The 7,903-nt window shown below is 50.7% G+C and overlaps 1 long non-coding RNA gene across 5 annotated transcripts; it reads right to left on the bottom strand.

The window, feature by feature from the left end:
* Window positions 1–1,289: 1,289 nt before the first annotated feature.
* LOC115305836 lies at window positions 1,290–7,590 on the bottom strand. Of its 5 annotated transcripts, XR_003915050.1 has the most exons (5): window positions 7,243–7,590; window positions 6,800–6,870; window positions 5,127–5,296; window positions 4,549–4,646; window positions 4,262–4,293 (listed from the first exon to the last, which is right to left on the bottom strand). It is a non-coding gene; the product is annotated as an uncharacterized LOC115305836 (long non-coding RNA). The 5 variants fall into 5 exon arrangements; XR_003915044.1 differs by lacking the exons at window positions 4,262–4,293; window positions 6,800–6,870; window positions 7,243–7,590 and adding exons at window positions 1,290–1,338; window positions 5,650–5,746; XR_003915038.1 differs by lacking the exons at window positions 4,262–4,293; window positions 6,800–6,870; window positions 7,243–7,590 and adding exons at window positions 1,291–1,338; window positions 5,650–5,746 and having other exon boundaries at window positions 4,557–4,646.
* Between the last annotated feature and the right edge of the window lie 313 nt (window positions 7,591–7,903).

Below are 7,903 nucleotides of genomic sequence, written 5' to 3'. Positions count from 1 at the left end.
GTGCTGAAGTGTAAAGTGTAAAGGCCCAGAAATACAAGATGGCTAGAAAGAGAGGAGGTGGTAGATGTCCCGAGGGCTCGCTTGTGTGTGTTTGTGTGTGTGTGTGTGTGTGTGTGTGTGTGTGTGCGCGCGCGCGCTCACTCTGTAGGCTGGCCTGGCACTTGCAGACAGGGCATGTGGCTGCAGTGACAGCCTCTTGGAGTTGCCCTGGGTAGGGAGGGTACTCCTTCCCAGGAGGGAAGGTGGAGCCCCTTGCTAGTGGACTCTGACCAGATCAGCTTCCAGGTCTGGTGAAGGCCAGAGCAGACTCCTGAGTGAGTAATGAGTGACAAGTGACATCCAAGGAGCCCCAGGAAGGAGGGAAGGAAGAAGAGGGGAGGGAACAGAGCCAGTTTTGTTGCTTTAAGCCCTGTCACTCCTGGGAGGACCATTGTGCTTTCTATTTGGCTCTCCTTACTGCAGTCCATGTGAGGACTGGGAAGGGGATGGTGGAGTGGCTGCACTGGATCATTCATTCTCTCCTGTCTGCAGGCCTGGGAGGTGTGGGAGGGATGGCAGGTGGATTCCCTTCTCACCCCACCATCCTTCCTGAGGAGTATTATCCATTCCTGTGGTTTTAGTTATGGCCATACCACTGCTTCCTCTGCCCGCCCCCTGCACTGTGAGGATCACCTCACCTGGGGAGCTCTTTTTTTTTAAGTTTATTTTGAGAGAGAGACAGAGACAGAGACAGAGACAGAGAGACAGAGAGAGAGAACACAAGCAGGAGAAGGTCAGAGAAAGAGAGGGAGAGGGAAAGAGAGAGTCCCAAGCAGTCTCCACACATTAGCGTGGAGCCTGATGTGGGGCTTGAACTCACAGATCACAAGACCATGACCTGAGCTGAAGCCAAGTCTGACACATAACTGCCTGAAGCACTCCTGGATGCCAGGCCTTGTCGCAGACCTGATAAATCAGGATCTTGGGGATGGGCCCAGGAATGAGAATGCGTTGCCTACTCTTGTGCAGTCAGGGCTGGGAACTGCCGAGTTCTCCAGGAACTGCCTGGTTGCACTTCCTTCCAGCCGCCACCTGTCCTTGAAGCTCCCACCGGCTCCCATCACGTCTCTCCTTGTCTCCTCTTAGGATGCCTCCAGCTCAGCTTGCCCGTCAAGTTCAGCATCGGTACATCCCATCTCACCCCATGGTGCAGCCTGGTTCTCCCTCAGGGCTCTCTGTCTCAAGAACTCGACCACCTCTAAACAGTGCCATAAAGACCCAAGGCCTGAGGGAAACCTTGCTTTTCTTGTTCACGTTCTTAGTGTTTAATTGCCACTTGATGGAGGTCTGGTTCAGCACCTAGGACAGAGAGACCGAAACTAGTGAGGCCCAGACGGAACTGAAGTTTCCCTCTTTCTCACATGAGAGTTTGGGTGGACAATTTGGGCTGCTGTGACAGCCCTATGACCACTGGGCGCCCAGGCTCTTCCTCAAATGGGTACACTTGCTCCTCTTCATAGGCAGTGCCTTCTCCTTGTCCATGATGGTGCTCTCCTTCCAACCATCACATCCCCATTGCAGCCAGTGGGAAAGGGCCAAGAGGAAAGGAGGCCATGCCCCTCTTTGGGCACAAATTTGATGTTGTTCACATTATTTCTGCCTACATCCCATTGGGCAGGATTTTGTCACAGGCTCATACTCGGCTGCAAGAGAAGCTAGGAAGTCAGTAGTCCTACTGATTTTCATCTCCTTAGATGATCTCCAGCACCCCCCTTCTCTCTACCTCTCCCAGCATTCTCTCAAGCCCACACCATAATCCCCTTCCTCATCCACTGCAACAGCTTCCTCATTGGTCTCTCCATATCCTCCTGCCTGGTTTTTCCTTTGTGGCCTGGGTGATATCATTTAAATGCAAAGGAGACCTGATCTTCTCTTCAGCAGCTTCCCACCTGCTCTTAGGGTAAAGCCCCAGGGCTTTTATTGCCCTTTGATCAGCCCCCAAGACCCTCATGGTCTGTCTGGCCTCTGGCCTCAAATCAAGCATCTCTTCCTTGCTGTCTGTCCTCCAGCCACACTGGACTGAGTCCATGGCTTAGGTGAGTCCGCCTCTATTCATGGCCTTTGCTCTTGATGCCTTAGCTGCTGCAGTGTCCTCCCCTTCCCACCGCCTTCTACCCCCTCCCACCTCCCTGCACTTGTTCTTCAGATCTAAGATATACCAGCAGTTTCCCTGGAAAACTCCCTTAACTCCTAGGCTTATGGCCCCCTGTTCTTTGCAGCACAACAAGTTGTATTATATTATTTGTGTGATCACTGCTTGGGTTCTGTGTACCCATCTGACTGTACACTCCAGGAGGGCAGGACCCCTGCAGCCTCGGTGCCTGGCATGGGGCCTGGCCCACAGATCATCCTTTACTAAGTGGTGGTTCCCCAGTGCATCTTGAGGGGTAGAGAAGTACCAAGAGGGATTTCCTGGTTTTTGGCTCATCAAGGAGATGAATGTGGTACCATCTGTAAAGATGGGGAGCCGGGAGGAGGTGCAGACTGGAGCAGGGTCTTGCATTTAGTGTTGGGAGTGCTGGGCTGTGACGTCAGATAGATTGTTGGACATACGGATGCGGACCTCTGGGGAGATGTCCTTCTTGAGTCAGTTGACATGGGATTCTCCACCTGACCAAGGTTATCATAAGTCAAGTGACCAGAAAGGCAGCCATTTGGGGTGGGGTGGGGTGAGAGGGAATCCTGGCAATGTGCTCAACTTTAGAGGGGAAGAAATGGGAAGAAAGCGCTAGATGAACTCCCTTTTCCAGTTCTCCTTACTGAGTTCTGTTCCCGGAAGGGCTTGCTCAGAGCCCTTTAGCCTGTCAGGGAGCCTGAGGCTCTGAGAGGCACGCACAGTGAGCCTGGGAAGGCTGGAGCGTGTGCTCGCCCACCTGGTGACAGTGCACACCTCTCGCCACGCTCCACACCTACGGGCACTCTAGCTTAGCAAACACAGATGGAGTGTCTATGGAATGCTAGGCCCTGGAGGGGGAGGTTGGTGGGGGGAAGGTCAGTGATGACGGCTGTGAGAGGGGCAGGAAAGTAGAGCTAGTAATAGCTACTGTTTACAAAGGACTCACTGGTCCCAGACACCATCCTAGGCACTATCTACTTAAACACACTTAATCTTCATGACAACCCTGTGGCATACTATGCCATTAGCCTTCACATTTTATGTCTAGGAAAACTGAAGTAACACAAAATTAGAAATACAACCACAGTACTGAGTTGGAAGAAGGAAAAGACCCCTTTGCTTAAACAAGCTTAGGGGTGTGGGATTATCTCCTCGTGGTAGTGAGGGTAGCTATTGTCACTCCCATTGGATAGATGGATAGGTCCATAAAGGGGTTTCTCGTGAGTATAACACATCTGATCAGCACTAATTCACTCCACTGCCCCCCCCCCGCCCCCATGTATCCTCAGTGGTTTTCATTTAAACTTCTTGCCTTCTCTCATAAAGCCTGGAGGTGGGAGGTGGGCTGATGTTGGCGAAACAGTTTTGAGGCTGTCCCTCTTGCAAGCCCTGCACAGACAGCCTCCCCAAATGGTTCTCAAGAGAGTAGGGAGTGGGCAGCACTGGAAATGCATAGGAGCGTTTTGAATGTCACAATGACTAGGCGATGCCACCAGCATTTGGAATGGGATGGAGGATGCCGAAGGGTTTGTTTGCACTGCAAACAAACAAACAAACCCAGCCTGGCAAGAGAGAAGTGTCCTAACCAAAATGCCCCCAGTACTGAATGCAGTACTTGGGCACTGAATGCAGGGGTATGTGGCAGAAGCATTGGTGGGGAGCAGTGCCGTGACCCAGATTAGCAGGCGGGCCTCTTCCCACCAGACAACAGTGCTCTGCGCTGCCCATTCCCACGCATCACCGAAGAATGAGTCCTGGGATGGGGAGGTTTCGGTGAGGCACTGAACAAGGAACGTTGTAGAGAGGGGAGAGGGTCTTTCCTGCAGCCCTCATGTCCTGGCCACACGGTACGTGCCCTGTGGTCTACAGTTTCTCACTCCTCTGTCCCGAAGCTTGTAGCTGGGGGTCCATCCATCAATTCTGGCCAGGATTCCTTTGATCTTCCTGGGAGTGAGTGGTGTGTGCTGTGTGCATCAGCCCTGTTGAGTGCCTAAAGGGGAGGCAGCCAAATTGATGGAAGAAGCCAGTTGTCCCGCCACCTTGGAGATGCTAAGAGAAGAGCAGGGACCACACAGAGACTCAAGTTTACTTGTTACTTGAATTAGTACAGAATTCCTCCTTGAAAAGCGCCAGGTTCCCTAAGGAAAAACAGTGACTTACTGCAAATGCTGGAACCTGCCACACCGATGCCAGGGTGTCAGAAAGAAGGAAAGAGTGCGACCAAGGAGGGGAAGTTAGGGGACCCATATGGGTAGGTGGCTATTGCTAAGCTTACAGATAACTCACCTGTATTGCCATCTCTACCATCAGAAATCATCAAGGTCAGTGTCCCAGGGCCACTCCACCTCCATCCCCCCCCCCCCAAGGCCACCTCTTTGGTCGTTTCACCCAACCTTCTCACCGCAGTCAGCGTCTCTACCTCCAACCGGGTCAGGTTAACCCCTGGTCCATCGACCTCCTTCTAGACTCTCTTTCTCACAGTAGAAGATGCCTGGAATGGAGCAGAGCTTCCGCTGGGCAGAAGACTCTTCTGCACAGTGAGGGTGAGTCAGTCTGCTCTGGGCTCTGAGTAGGAGTTCAGCTCTGGTGGTCTTTGTGGTTGTCAGTCTCCAAAAGCCAGGGGCTTTATTTTACTGTTTTAAAGAATCCTGCTGGTCTTTGGAGTTCTTTGAAGTGAAGCCTATTTTCAGAGATCTGTGTGCTCATTAAGGAGGAATCCATACTGGGATCAGGGATTGGTCTTGGGTTAGGGCAAGGGGTTATAAGTCAGTCTGTGGCTGGGGCAGGGGCTTCCTCTGAGACTGGGATTAGAGTCTAATTGGAGACAAGGTCAGGGTTCAGTATCCAGATGGTTCAAAGCATTGACTGGGGCTGAGAACTGGGGCTGAGATAGTTCTCAGGGTAGAAGTAATGTCAGGTGTCGATTTATTGAACCTCTGTCTTATATCAAAAATTTCTTACAAAGTACTACCATTTTACTGTGGGTCAATCCATTTCCTTGAGGGGTTCCTCCACTCTCTGGTCCTTTTGCCACCATCTTTCTTTCAGCTCTTCGTCCCCTGGGACTCCTGCTCTGGCTTCATCTGGCATTTCAAAGAAGATGGGGAACATTCTGAATCCAAAGTCCTCTGCAGCCTGAGCCTGCAATTGGAGAAAAGGGAACAGCCAGGCCTGGTGCCTAGCCAGCCCTGGCATCTGGATGGCCAGTTGTAATGGGATTAGGGTTGGCCATGCCCGCCCCCCTTTACACAGCCCCAAGCCTTTCCCTCCCATCCACCCCCACCCCCGCATCCTGATTAGGATGCAGCCCTGGGCTCTACCTACTCCGCCAGCTTCATTGTCTCAGCCAGTACCAGTGCCTAGCAACCCTCACAGGGGAGCCCTTTCCCACCGCTGTCCTGGCCCTTGTCCCTGCCCCTCCGCTCTGAGCACCGGCACCACTTGTGTTTTCATCACAGCAGAGAAGCCAGCGAAGCCGAGCCAGCTGGTCTCACCAGATTCTCCCAATGACCCGATTCCAAGAGTCTCTTCTGACACTCTGGGCCTCCTTTCCAAGATTCCTAGGTCCTATCAGCAATTCTCAGATGACATTCTGACACTCCAGAGTTCTGTTCTGGAATTCTCCAAATCCTGGAGTCCATTTTAGGAATCCATGAATTCCACGATCCCTAAATTTTACGACGTGAGTCTCAGCCCATTTAGTTAAATTCTAGAATTTGGCTTTGGTATTAAAGAGGGGTCTGTGGTTCCAGAGTGAAGTCATGAACCAGGGTGACAGAGGTCAGAAGATGATGAGGGCTTGGAAGCAGCGTTTTTATTCTCTTTAAGTAGCAACTTTCAGAGAACAATAAAATTGTTGCCTGGGAAGAGGGAAGGCGGGACCCCCAGATTCAACAAACACTGTCCAAGACCTTTGGTGAAATAGAGCAATGAGCAAAGAGAGACCCTGCCTTTGAGGAGCTTCCACTCTCTTAGGGGAGACAAATAGTGAACAGACAAACAATATGCAACTAAGTGCAGGTAGCACTAAGTGCTATAAATAAAAAGAGGAAACAAAAGAATAATTAATATTTTATTGCCCTTGCTCTGTGCTAGACACTGTTCTAATGCTTTACAACGCTTACTTAAGTTTTATAATAACATGGAAAAATAGATGCTATTGTTTAGTCCCACTTTAGAGATGAGAGAATCAAGGCACAGAAGGTTACATAATTTGTCCGAGTGGCAGAACCACGATTTGAACCTAGCACTCTGGCTCCAAAATCTGTGCTTACCCACTGTGTTATAATGCAGGGTAAGAGGGTGGAGTGTGATGGAGAGAGGGTGCTGTCACCCAGGGAGGGCAGGGACATCTGACCAGAGACTTCCCGGAAGGTGAGGGGGTGATGCAGGTGTATGTACGGGGAATAAGCCAGGTCCAGTCCTCCACATTGGAGACCAGTCATTTCTGTCCCCAAGCCTCCTTTGCTTCATCTGTGAAATGGAGTGCCAACCAGTCATATCTGCACTTAGAATATATGGTTCCAAATCCCTATGTTCTCTGTGATCTGGGTCTGGAAAAGGCTTCCCATGGGGATCTGGTGGGAGGAGGGCAGGCTCAGAGAGGTGCTTGTCTCAGTGGCTATACAAGGTCCCTTTGCTCACCCTGGTCAGATTCCCTTGTGTTCTCTCCTCCCTGGTCATGCAGATGAGTCCCCTCCTTTCCAGAGAAATGTCTTCAGAACACAAAAGAAAGAAATGAAAGAGACAATCCCGTCATGACAGGACTAATCAGGCTGGCTAATTATGAATAATTAGTCCCCCTCCCCCCGCCACACACTGTGGCCCAGTGTGAAACGGAGTGACAACATGAGGACTAAATCCCCCTGGAAAGGAAGGGGGTGGCAGTGGTGAGAAGCAGGGAAGGGGAGGAGATGGCTGAGGATCCTTGAATGCTGCTGTCAGTCTGTCCTGTCTGTAGACATAGGCAGCGCAGCATAGAAAGCTGGTGGGGGGGGGGTGCGTCAGGGAGACTCAGATCAAGCCAAGTGAGCTTGAGTTCTGGCTTTATGATTGTCCTAATAGCATCTTTGGATAAGTTATCTTACCTCCCTGAGACTTCTTCTCTTTGTCTGTAATCCTGGGTAATCATAATCCCTAATCCTACAGCTTTATGATGACTCAAGAAGCTAATAAAATAACTGAACATCATGCCCTGGCCTATAGTAAATGCTCAACAAAAGGTAGTGCTCATCATTGGTTCACCTTTGTCATCCGTTGCCTTGGATGACTTGAAACAGTTCCTTGTTTTCTCTGGGCTTTGGTTTTCGCACCTGCACTATGGAGTTAGAGTTGGTGACTCACTTATTCAACAACAACAAAAATATTTCCTGAGCATTGACTTCATGTCAAGCACTGGAGATGAAACAGGACTGACACAGCTCTGGCCTCCAGGATCTTTGGTCAGTGGGTTACCCCCACCCCACTCCTCACATTCCAGGCTCCAGGTGATGGGGATTATGGTAGAGTTGTGAGGTCCTCAAGATTCCTGCTTCCGGTAGATAAGCCCATACAAGCCCCTCCTCTTGAATGTGAATGGGACCTATAAACATAATGGGATTTTACTCTCCTGCTTAGGCTAGTTATGTGGCAAAGGGCAAGCGATTTTGTTGATGTTGTTAAAGTCCTTAATAAGTTGACTTTAATTTACCAAAAGGGAGATTACCCTGAGAGGGCCTGAGCTAACCTTTTGAAAGGGGGTCTAGAAGT

The sequence above is a fragment of the Suricata suricatta genome, chromosome 2 (genome assembly GCF_006229205.1).
Source record: "Suricata suricatta isolate VVHF042 chromosome 2, meerkat_22Aug2017_6uvM2_HiC, whole genome shotgun sequence".
NCBI lineage: Eukaryota > Metazoa > Chordata > Mammalia > Carnivora > Herpestidae > Suricata > Suricata suricatta.
The sequence above is the reverse complement of the archived record's forward strand: the minus strand, read 5'-3'. Positions and strand labels throughout refer to the sequence as shown.